Source organism: Solanum tuberosum, unplaced genomic scaffold (genome assembly GCF_000226075.1).
Source record: "Solanum tuberosum cultivar DM 1-3 516 R44 unplaced genomic scaffold, SolTub_3.0 scf00086, whole genome shotgun sequence".
In the NCBI taxonomy this organism is placed as follows: Eukaryota; Viridiplantae; Streptophyta; class Magnoliopsida; order Solanales; family Solanaceae; genus Solanum; species Solanum tuberosum.
The window spans coordinates 1,432,346-1,444,387 of NW_006239010.1; positions in this window are offsets into that span (position 1 = coordinate 1,432,346).

Sequence of the window (12,042 nt, forward strand, 5' to 3'; positions counted from 1 at the left end):
CGACCCGACCCAGACACCTCTAACCTCTCATTCGTAATTCATTCCCCACATTCAAAACTCCCTCCCAACCATTTTTAAACCTTTTCTCTCCCACAATCACTCCATTTAATCCCAATATCCCACAGATCAAGTCCCCATTCAAGTCCCCAATTCTCAAATCATCCTTCTCCCTTCCAAATCCCTCATCTCCATTCTCCAATGATTCCACAAGTCCATGTTTTATGTCAAAGGGATAGCAAAGGTATAAACGAATCTATTGCATCATCACACTCACCCACTTCAATTACTTAAAAGGTAAACGACTTCACCCTGACTTTGAATTCACTGTTCATTGTTTGTATCATGAAGTCCCGAAGTTGGAACTTAACCTTGGGTTGTTAATGTCGTGTTTGATTGTTAAATTGTATGTTGAAAACACCCTTGGTATGATGGTATGTGAGTGTGTAATTACTTAAAACTGAATAATTCCAGTTAATAGGCCAAATTGGAAGTTTTGACTTAGGGTTCATGGGTATCGGTGTGATAAATTGTGAAATTCTGTAAAATTGGAACCCTAAGGATGATTAACTACCATATTACTTGTTGAAATGCATGTATAGGCCTAAGTTGTTTAAAATTGGTGAAGGAACAGGATTGAAAGAAGTGAACCATCTGAAACCTGGCACAGCCTGACCCACGAGACCCCGTTTACGGACCGTAGGTCAGATTCGTGGGCCAGAAGCACACAATTTGTTTTGCTAAGGTCGAACCACGGTGTGGACTACGACAAACCATTCTGCACATTCGTAGTTCCCACATGAGAGACCCAATTTTGGGTACTCTGACCTACGGAGGGGACCTACAGACCATAGGTCAACCCATGGACCGTAGGTACCCACCGTGGATTGGCAGTTCACCTACTACCCAGATTTTTTAAAGTTTTTTGTTTTGATTTGTTTCTTGTTCTAAAATTCTTCTAAGTGTGTTATTTGCTTGTTTTGGTACTAACTAAGCTTCTACAGGTACGATGTCCCCCAAGCAGGCTCTTACTTACGCCGCAAAAGGCAAATCAAAATTTGTAGCACCTTTCTTGCGGCTGATCGATGAGGATACGGATGTAGAGTACGTTCCACCTCCCACCAGGACTTCCCCCACTGTTCCATGCATTACACAGAATCGAGCCCGACGGGTGATTCCCGACGTGGTCACTGCCCCTAGTCTAATGAGAGGGATGCACCGATTGGATCACCGGTTAGCTCTGAGTCCGCATCCAGCTCCAGTTCTAACGGCATGACCGCCTCGTCTTCTGAGGCTAATAGTGTGGGTGACATTTCAGTCCCCCCAGTAACAACCCTGCACCAGTTGCTGAGGAGCCGAATCGATGGTGTGTGAAGAGCTAATTTTAGTTATATAGAGATGCCACCATGCTGAATGAGAACGATAAGATGGCTCAACTAGTCACCAATGAGCGTCGGGTTCTCACAGGTAGACTCCAGATTGCTCCCGCCAACCACGATCTTCTTCGGAGGCACATGTGTTAGTGGATGGCACGTTGCCCAGGGTCCTATAGTGAGGAGATAGTACGGGAGTTCTACACTTCCTATGCAGCCACCATCAGAGGGTCCATCTCCAAGAGGGCAAAGTCCACAGCTCAGCCTCCACTTGAGGCTACATTAGTTCAGGGTTTTTCTGTGGACATCTCCGAGATCACCCTCCACAGGTTCATCTATGGCCCAAACCATACTCTTCCCATCAATACAGATGAATTCGACTATCAGATGGGCATTCTTCAGAGTAGAGCATTTCAGCGAGATGCCGAGCAGAGGGAGTCCCTTGTGAGATGGTTGGCCCGACATCTTGCTACTAATGGAGAGCGTATCGAGTAGGTCTAGACCCCGAGTTTGGGTATTTAGAAGGCGACCCTGACCTTTGCCGCTAAATTTTTCTGGTTACTGGTGCGTAACCGTGCGTCCCCTACTCAGGTGGATAATATGCTCACATGGGATCGTGCAGTTATGGTTCCAGCTATGGTTGCCAGTTTGGAGATAGATTTTGGTCGCATCCTGATTGCAGTGATCTATGAGAGGGCTTTCAAGGCCACCACTATTTTTCCTTTCCTCTGCCTCATCTTCCAGCTTTGCAGGGACTCCGGTGTACTAGTATGGCATTGTGACCGGTTGCTTCAGGCAACCAAGACTCTTAATATCGGCCTTATTTGGGATGAGGCCAATGTAGTTGCACCTCGCAGGGAACCACAGGTTGAGGTGCCACCGTTAGGCGATGATCTTGTAGTAGTTGTGGAGCCGATGCAGGATGGTGACACTACCCCTCCAACCACTACAGTAGATGCCCAGGCTCTTCTGTCTCCGGCCGCCAGTCAGGCCTCTAGCTCTTCCAGAGCCACTCATTCTTTCGGTTCCACCGCCATCCCTTTAGCTCGAGTACAGAAGCTAGAGGCACAGATGGCCACCCTACTTCAGCATGTGAGGCAATGGATGCAGCGTGCTATAGCAAAGTTCAAAACGATGGTTGAGCAGTGAATGAAGCATATGATGGACCAAAAGGTACATGCCGTTCATCAGCGCCTGGATGCCTTTGAGTTGTGAGTCCTAGAAAGGCCGGTCTCGATCGTTGATGTGACCACCCTCAAAAAGAAGTTAGAGAGCCTCTGTGCTGATGTTTTTGTATTTCTCGCTCCCCCCGAGACTGAGCCAAAGTCTGCCTCTACGGCACTGTTTGATGATGTGGTGATGAGTGCCCTATTCGGAGATGATATGCCACCACCAGATTCTTCATGTGCTGCTGGGAAGCACCTCCGCTCCGATCGCACTTCTGATGATACTGAGGCTGAGAGAGTGAGAAAGAGGGAGCGCCAGAAGACTGGGGTAGCTCGGAGGGCATCTATAGTTGACGAGAAGATAAGACAATAGAGGGCCAGAGAGATAGGTGTGGGCCCATCTAGCGGTGTGAGCACTACTGACAGTGCTTTCAGAGTTGATGAGAGCACTGCTGAGAGTGCTGGGATAGTAGATGGGAGCGCTACTGATGCCGTTGATGTTTATCGTAATCAACGACACAAACTTCCAATTCAATGTGTCTACGATCGTGCAATAGTATAATAACCCAACCAAGGGTTGGGGTCGTCCCAAGGGTGTGGTTTTAAGAATTAATAGAAAAATAAAACCTAGTTCTAACTAGTCGTAGCTAAAGCTATTAACGAGTAAAAACATAGTAAATAAAAGGGGGTGACACAAATCCCCGGCAGTGGCGCCATTTTGATGCTTATCGTGACCAACGATAGTAACCCACAGTTAAAGTGTCTACGATCGTTGATAATATAGTAACCCAACCAAGGGTTGGGGTCGTCCCAAGGGTGTGGTTTTAAGAATTAATAGAAAAATAAAACCTAGTTCTAACTAGTCGTAGCTAAAGCTATTAACGAGTAAAAACATAGTAAATAAAAGGGGGTGACACAAAAGTGTCAAATATCAAGTGGGGGTTTTGTCACAATTAGTTAAAAACAACAAAAATTAACAAGAAAGTCAAGTATGGGGAAAGGTTCTTGGGGTGTGACCGCAATACAAGTTGAGATAAATCATTGGGTACATGCTTTCGATAGAAAATTTGCAAGATAATAGTGACTAGGCTAAGCTTTAGGTGGAAATAAGTTCCCTCTCGGGCAACTTACCCCGTTTCAAATGGGTTTCTCTCGGACACTCATTTGCCGCATGAAGACCAACCTACTCCTTACCCCACTCACTCTCTCAAGCTGAGTGTTAGGATATGGGACTAGGGCTCACCCTCTCGGGCTGAACCTCATGTCGACCCACTTCTTAGACCATCAGTCTAGTGGTCTTGGTTTCGCAACCTCCTTCTCGGGCAAGCCGAAAACACATGGGTAGATTTGTCTTTGCAACTACAAACCCATTAGATTCAACCACAACCACTAGGTGAAATCACAATTAAAGTACATCTAACCTATCAGTAAGTCAAACCCAACAAGAATATCAACCCATATTTGCTAAATCACACCCCAAGAATGGGGTTTTTAGCCACACATCAAGAAATAACAAAATACACCTAACATGTTACTAAAATCACATGGGTATAAGAAATTAAACCTTGATTTAAGCAAAGGAAGAAGAATGGAGAAAACCCACTTCCAACTTGGGGAAGATGAAATCCTTCTTTCTTCAAGTCTCCCAAAAAACCCTCTCCAAACTTGAGAAAAAAATATCTGGAAAAAGTACTATTCTATTCTAAAAATTACAATAATAATCGTCTCACTAAAAATAATAAAGAATTTAGTATTTATAGCTATCAGAAATTTGTGCTGGAAAATATTTCGGCGCAATTAGTCAAGTTCGCCGATTGACTCGGCGACTCGCCCTTGTTCTGTCTTATCGCCATTTTGTGCTTTCCTTCAGCATCTTCACGTCTGGACCGTTGGGTGGTATAGTACTGCTTTGCGGAACTATTCGGTAAAGCGCCGACTACTTCCTTTCATCGCATATTTGATCCTCCTCATTCGGGGCTTCGCGTACTGGAATAAAGGGCGGAATCGGTCCCTTTGGCGACTCGCCGAGTGTACTTGGCGGATCTCAAGCTTCAGCTTCTTCGTCCTTTGTAGCCTTTTTGTTCCTTTTTGCGCCTAAGTGTCCATGCTTCCCTTAAAACTTCAAATACCTGAAACTTAAGAGTTTTCATCAGGTATTTAGACAAAACAAGCATTCGAGTACACTATTTCTATCAGAATACAGCCCTAAATGAGTCCAATTTGTGGACTCATCAGTCGTTCCGAGTGTTGATCCAGCGGGCTCCGAGAAACCGGACCCATCTGCTCCTTGACCAATCTTCGGCGCATAAGCGCTACAGGTTTGCTTCACCTGATCCTTTGCTTTTTACTTTTTGTGCATTGGGGACATTTGCACTTTATTTTGTTGGGGATGGAGTAAATGGATTTTGAGTGATATGATGAAGTCTGAGTAATCCAACTCATAATCCTCTCTTCAGATTTTTTTGCCTGTGTTCTTTTCCCCCAAGAGACTGTTTTAATTTATGTTGAACCGGCATGTTTAGGAATGTATGTGTAGGAGTAAGTAGAAAAATTAAAGCATGATAGCATGAAAAAAATTATCCCTGTCCAAAAATGGTGAAATGTGCTAGTTCGATCGTCTTGATGAGTTGAATGTGTTAGATCTCAATGTGACATGATAGGGAACCGATTTGACCTCATGACTTAGGCTAAAACTTGAACTGGGTAATCTGGTAATGTAACAATGTGCCAAGAGTGTGTGAGAAAAGTTGAATGTTCAGACAGTATGTGTCAATCTAAAACTTGCCACATCGGTCCTGCTAAGATAATCTAGGAAAGAAGTTGGGAAGTTATCATAGGCCCTTATTCAAATTAGTCCACTTAAGCCTAAAATGATCCAACCAAATGAAATCAATGATCCCTTTTATCCAAATGTTTGAGCCTGAAATAGACCATTTCTTTTGAATCACCTAACTCACCTTTCCTAAAATAATTGTCTTGGCCCCGGTCCCTTCTTGGACATGTGCACCTTGACTTAGGACAAAAGCTTAAGTTTAGGGTGGCTACTGCAAAAAATTACCTTGATCTTAACTCTGGTCCAACATCGGATATTGTGCACCTCAACTAATGCAAAATCAATAAGTTGAGGGTGGCTATGAAAAAGGAAACCGAAAGAAAAAAAAGGTATGAAAAGAGTTTTGTGTTGAAGAAAGAAAAAGAAAAAATAGAAAAGGATGTGACTTTGTGCAAAAGAAGCAACAAGATGATAAATAAAAGTGTTGAAAGAAATAGAGAAAAAAAAATAAAGTGAAAGAAAAAAAATAAAGTGAAAAATAAGAACCACAAAGTCAAAAGTCACATCCATGATGAAAAGAGACAAGGGAAAGAAAGTAAAATAAAAGGATGTCAAAAATAGGTTGAGAAGAGAGGTAAAAAGTCAATGTAATGTCAAGGAGGGTAGAAAGTCACTAAAAAGTACCCAAATGTACCACACCTGACCCTGAGCCTACGTTAGAAGCTAAGAAAGTCCTATAGTGATCCTAGCAACTAGTTTGGAGAGTCTAAGCAGTGAAAATAAGGGTAAGCCTATGGTATTGAGCACTAACTATACTTGAAGTCACTTTTGAGCGTGAGTGTTGAATAAATCCTAAAACTCAAAATTCATATCTTCTGTGTGAAAAGGATTTCGTTTGAAGTGAGGGCACTAGTTACATTGTCGGAAAGTTGGTACCTTGGTGATTATGAAAAGTGTATGTTGTGGTGTCTATTGGTCGATCTTTGTCATATCTTGATCCGCATGAGTTAGGTTGTTGAGTCTAATAAAAAGGATTTGCACTAAGAAGATGGAATGGGTTGAAATAGCCATATGATTGCTGAGTTTGTACATCTACTTCTACGCAAGTGTCGTTTAGAGTGTTAGTGTCTCACTTGAGGACAAACAACATGTTTAAGTTGAGGGTGTTGATATATCGTGAGTTTACAGTATTTTTTATACATTTCACTTAAGAGTTGTGTGTATCTAGGGCCATTTTGTATTAGAAATAATGTTTTTGTATTATGTTTGCAGGAAATAAGCTTTGGCGCAGTTGAGTGAGATGACAGTTGAAATTCTGCAGCAGTGGCCATCCACGGAGGGACCTACGGACCGTAGGTCCTGTGACGGTCCGTCGATGGGTAGGCATAGATAGGAGCATCAGGGAAGTCTGACCAAGTGTGGAACTACGAAGCGATCCACGGACCGTAGGTCGACCTACGGGCCGTCCTGCACATCCGTAGAAGGTGTTCAGAGAGTTGAAGTTCCAGTACCTGATGAAAATCCTAAGTGTGGAGCCATGGAAGTTCCGTTATGCACGTCCGTCGTTGATGAACTGGGAGTTGAAGGATCCTGCCTCTGTGGAAAAGTTCTAACTGTTGACCAACGGAGGGGACCTACGGACCGTAGGTCGACCCACGGTCCGTAGGTCGAGTCGTCGTTCAAAGCCGCTTCCCAGAAGTTATTTCCTTATTTTGTTTAGGACATGTTTTTCTATAAATAGGGTATGTAAACCTCGTTTTTTGGGGTTAGACATTATTGTTTACTTTTAGGTCTTGATATTTTCTTAGGAATTAACTTGCAAACTTCGGCAATTTGATTTTCAGATTTCGGTTTATATGATTTTTGCTTTGAAATTCAGTTCGAGATTACGGGTTTCTTCTACTCTAAACGTAAGTTCATGAATTCTTCTTATCAAAACATGAATTGTGTTCTTTCAAGCATGAGTAGTTAAATCCACAACTAAGGTTGTGGGAACCATGAGCAATTAACAACGTATGAATAATAACTAAGTAATTCTTAAATAGTGTTGATGCATGCATTGGTAATTCTTTCGCTTAGAAGTCTTTTTAACGAGTGCACGCGTTAGAACTCACCTTGTTGCTACTTGCTGGACCAAGGAGGTAGTTAATAAGAAAAGAATTATCAACAAAGATTTAGTGTGGTACTATCTAATAGTCTAATGTCAATTGGTGCGAAGGTGAAAACTAAGTCATACATTGATGTGATGTCTAATCTGAGGTAAAGGTAAAGGTTAGTAAATTGTACACACGTAGCCGGACCAAGCTGCGGAGTGAAATTCCCTACTTGGAGGACCAATCACTTAGGGATACCTATCTTACCAGTTTTGCATGTAAAACACTAGGAAATGATTACTATTATTAGGATTACCGCGTTATGAGCTTATGGGGAACACATACACCCTAGTTTCTCTCTCATATTGATAACTCGAAGTTTGAATCTTGCTCACTTGTTACTTAAACAACAATCAGTTATTCATTTCACAAATCCTCCCCCCACCCCCCACCCCCTTTATTTACTTGTCTCGGAAATAAGTTGACTAAACGAATATAATAGTGAGTTAAGTTTAAGTTTGAACCATATTCTTCATGGGATCGACCCCAACCTACAAGTTAGATTCTTTATTGACGACAGCTGCTTATACTTCTTTAGGGAAGTCTAATTTGAGCGTATCAACTGGTGATGTTAATGATCACCGCTCTATCTCTGGTTACATAATTTATCTAAGTACAATGCCTAAGAAGGTGCTCTCGTAAGCAACCTATTGTCTCTCGCTCCTCCACTGAGGCTGATCAGTATCGAGTGGTTGCTTTTGCCTTGTCTGAAACAAATTGGATCACCCACTTGCTCAAGGATCTTCATGTTCCACTCACTGCTGCTCCTACAATACTTTGTGATAACCTTGGAGTCACCTACATTGCTGAAAATCTGATATATCATAGAAAAATGAAGCATCTCGAGGTTGATTTTCATTTTGTCCGCAACCAAGTTCACAATGGCCTAGTTCAAGTATCACACAGTCACTCCACTGATTGAATTGCAGATCCGCTCACCAAACCACTGTCGAAGACAGCCTGTCAATGCATGCTTCCCAAGTTACGTGTTGTCCCTTCACACCCAACTTGGGGGGGGGGGAGGGGAGGCGTAATAGAGCACGTGCTACTCAGTAGTTGCTACAGATTAGGACTTCAATTACTTTATAAGAACTCACGTAATATAGGACTGTTCACGTAGTTTATTTGCTCGCCTATTTCCTAGGAAGTTAGCTTTAGCACAATCTGTTCACTTTTCTTTGTATATAAATTATACTGGAGACTCATTAATAATGCACAATTTTTATTCTACTTCTCTGCAATTATTTATGGTTGGTCAACTGTGCGGGAATAGACATGACACAGCCACGTTGGCGCTTTTGTCAATCAACAACAACGTCTCAATGCCAAACAAGTTTGAAGATATTTTGGTTGATAGTTTACTTAAAATATTGACTCCTATTTTATTTTTTTGGTGAATTAAAATAAAAATAAATAAAACCCAAAAGGAATAAGTACAAGCAAGGAAACTAGATCTTACCTTACCGATGTATGAAATTTACGAACCTCTTAACAAGAATTCTTCCTTCTATTATGAGTTAGCCAACTTTTATTTTCCTCCTTTTAATCTGTTTTCACATTAATCTTTTTGCTACTTATTTTCCTCATCCATATTAAATTGTTTTCACATCAATCTTTTGGCTACTTATTTTCCTCCAACTTATTAATCTGTTTTCACATATTGGAAATTAGAGTTTATTTTAAATTTCTTTTTGCCTCTCTCTCCTTCATTTGTATTTGCCTCGGAATTTTTACACAGATAATGTGTAGAACCTAAACTCTAATGAGATTAAAAACATGAATAGATTAAGCACCTTTTGATAATACAATCAATTCCTCTTTTAAACTCCTTCTCAAGACCTTCCCTTTTCCTCAGAAACTCATTACACACCCTCAAATTATTCCTATTCTTCGGTAATCTCAACAATTCACTAATTTCGGAACGAGCCTACACGATTTCAAATTAGTCGGATTTTAATATGAATATTGAATAACAAATGATAAAGAATATTAAAAACAAAATTGTCTGCGCTTCGCGCGGCTATAAGAAATATATATTGGACATTAATATATATTCCATGTGTCCCATTTTATGTAACACTTTTCGAATTTCGAGATTCAAACAAGTTTATCTTTGACCGTGAATTTTTCATATATCTTTTAAATATTTTGAATTGCCAATTATTGTGACTTATAGTACTTTTTACGTAGTTTATAAGTATATAAATTTCATTTCAAAAAGTTTGGTGATTCCATGCACAAATTCACGGTCAAACTTAAACTGTTTGACTCTCGAAAAATGAAAAGTGTCACATAAATTGGGACAGAAGGAATAATAGTTATATTCATATTAGTATCAAATATATAGGATATTGATATTTTCTTCATCTGTGATATGATACATTTTTTTAAATCTTTTTTAAACATATAAAAATAATATTTTTTTACATCTTTTAAGAATAAACTATTCATATGTCACTACAACAAAAACACCTCTTAGCGGTAATAAATATACACATTAACAATTTAAAGAGTGTTAAAGCATTTACCTGCATTAGCATCCAATGTCGCTAAAGGATCTAGGGACATATACAAAGAGTATTAATTGCCACTAAAAGTATATATATTTAGTGACAATCAAGTTATTGCCACTAAAGATCATTTTTGATGTAGTGTGTATATAGTAGAATAAAATATTTAGGTGAAGTAAATGAAATATGAGATCATATTTACATATTTTTTTAGGATCCTCTATACAAATTCTAATTTCGTAGAAAAAACTTTTGAAGTTCTTCATTGTGTCTTTATTATTAAATTTATTTATTGTAATTTTTTAAACATTAATTAAATATTTATAAAAATTATGAAAAAGAAACATGAAAAAGTTATAATAATATTTAAGAGTAGAAATTACAAGTAAGATGAAGAGACATGAGTTATGAAACTTATAACATATTAATTGCATTAATAATCATGTATTAATTTTATTTGTAAAACAAACAAATAAATAAATGTGAAAATAAGGGATAGAAATACAATAATGAACAAAAAAATAAAGTAATTGGTGACTGCATAAAAAATATAAATACATTTGAAATAAAAAAGAATAGTGACGAAAACATATTGTTACATACAAAAAAAAAAAAAGACATCATAGAATTAATATTTTATTTTTTAATTATTTTTTGACAAGCATGATAAAAATGAAGCTTATGATCATCATAAAAAAAATTTAAGAATGGATTAGTTATATTAATTGTGCTTCATAACAAAAAAAAATAAAAATAGAATAGTAAAGAACCAAATGAGTAGCATTGTCAATACATGTAGTTAAGTTACTTACACAAACTAAAGTTTGAAACTTTAGCAAAAAGTAGCTACCTTACCAATACAAGTCAAAGTAAAAAAATTATAGCAAAAGTAATCCTTTATTATGCTTCAAAAAAAGTTTTTGTTCTACCATCTTCCTTTGCAAGTAGATACGCCGTCATATTTTATGTTTCATATGTCAAACTCTTCAGCATATGCTACCAATTGAATAAAAAAACATAATTATGAATAAATAAAATATCATACCAATTTAAAGTAATTATACTAAAAGAAAGAAATAAATCTAAACTATATTTAATATATCTATAATTATGTTTTCAATTTTACTAACTATAAATAATAACCATCTCTTAAAATTTAACAAATATTGTAATCAAACTCTATTATATCCGCAAATTGACTATTAGAGAGAACAATCACATACTAACAATACATTGTTCATTATTACAATTTTTTTTATCATACTTGCTTGGAGAATGATAATACATAAATAAAATATTAAGAAAGCATGTCCAAATACATAAAAATAAAAAGAGACTTGAGAATGAAATATTTCTTACCTTCCATCTACTTCTTTTTCGTTACATGTTAATTAAATTCACAAACTAATATGATGAAGAAGAGAAAATATATTCTTGAATGTGAATTTTCATGACATTAAATATGAGTTTATATAAGCAAAATGTAGAAAATGGAAAGAAAGACTTGAGAATGAAATATTTTTCACCTTAGCTTCATGTACTTCTTTTTTGGTTACATGTTAAGTTAATTCACAAACAAATATGATGAAGAAGGGAAATGATAATCTTGAATGTGAATCTCCATGAAACTAAATATGAATTTATATAGGCAAAATAGAGGAATACTATAAGATATCATAAACTTACAATTAATGTTTGGAGGTTATGGACATGAAAATTATGAGAGTCTTGAATATTATTAAAAAGGTTTAATCTATCGGTGGCCCCCTAAAATTGACATTATGTTTCACTTAGACATCTTAACTAAGTCATGTTCATTTTAGACACCTCATGTAGAATTTCGTTATGTCATTTTGACACTTTTTTTAATGTCAGGAAAAATATATAGTGTGTGTATTACACTCACGAATAACGTATAAAATGACAAATTAAACGATGACATTTGTCATTTGTGTCAAATGTAATTTTTAAATAAGTAATTTTAAGTAAAAAATAAAAATAGACCAATGAATTAATGACATATGACACAAATAAAATAAAAATTAAATATAAAATCAATAAAAAGAACCC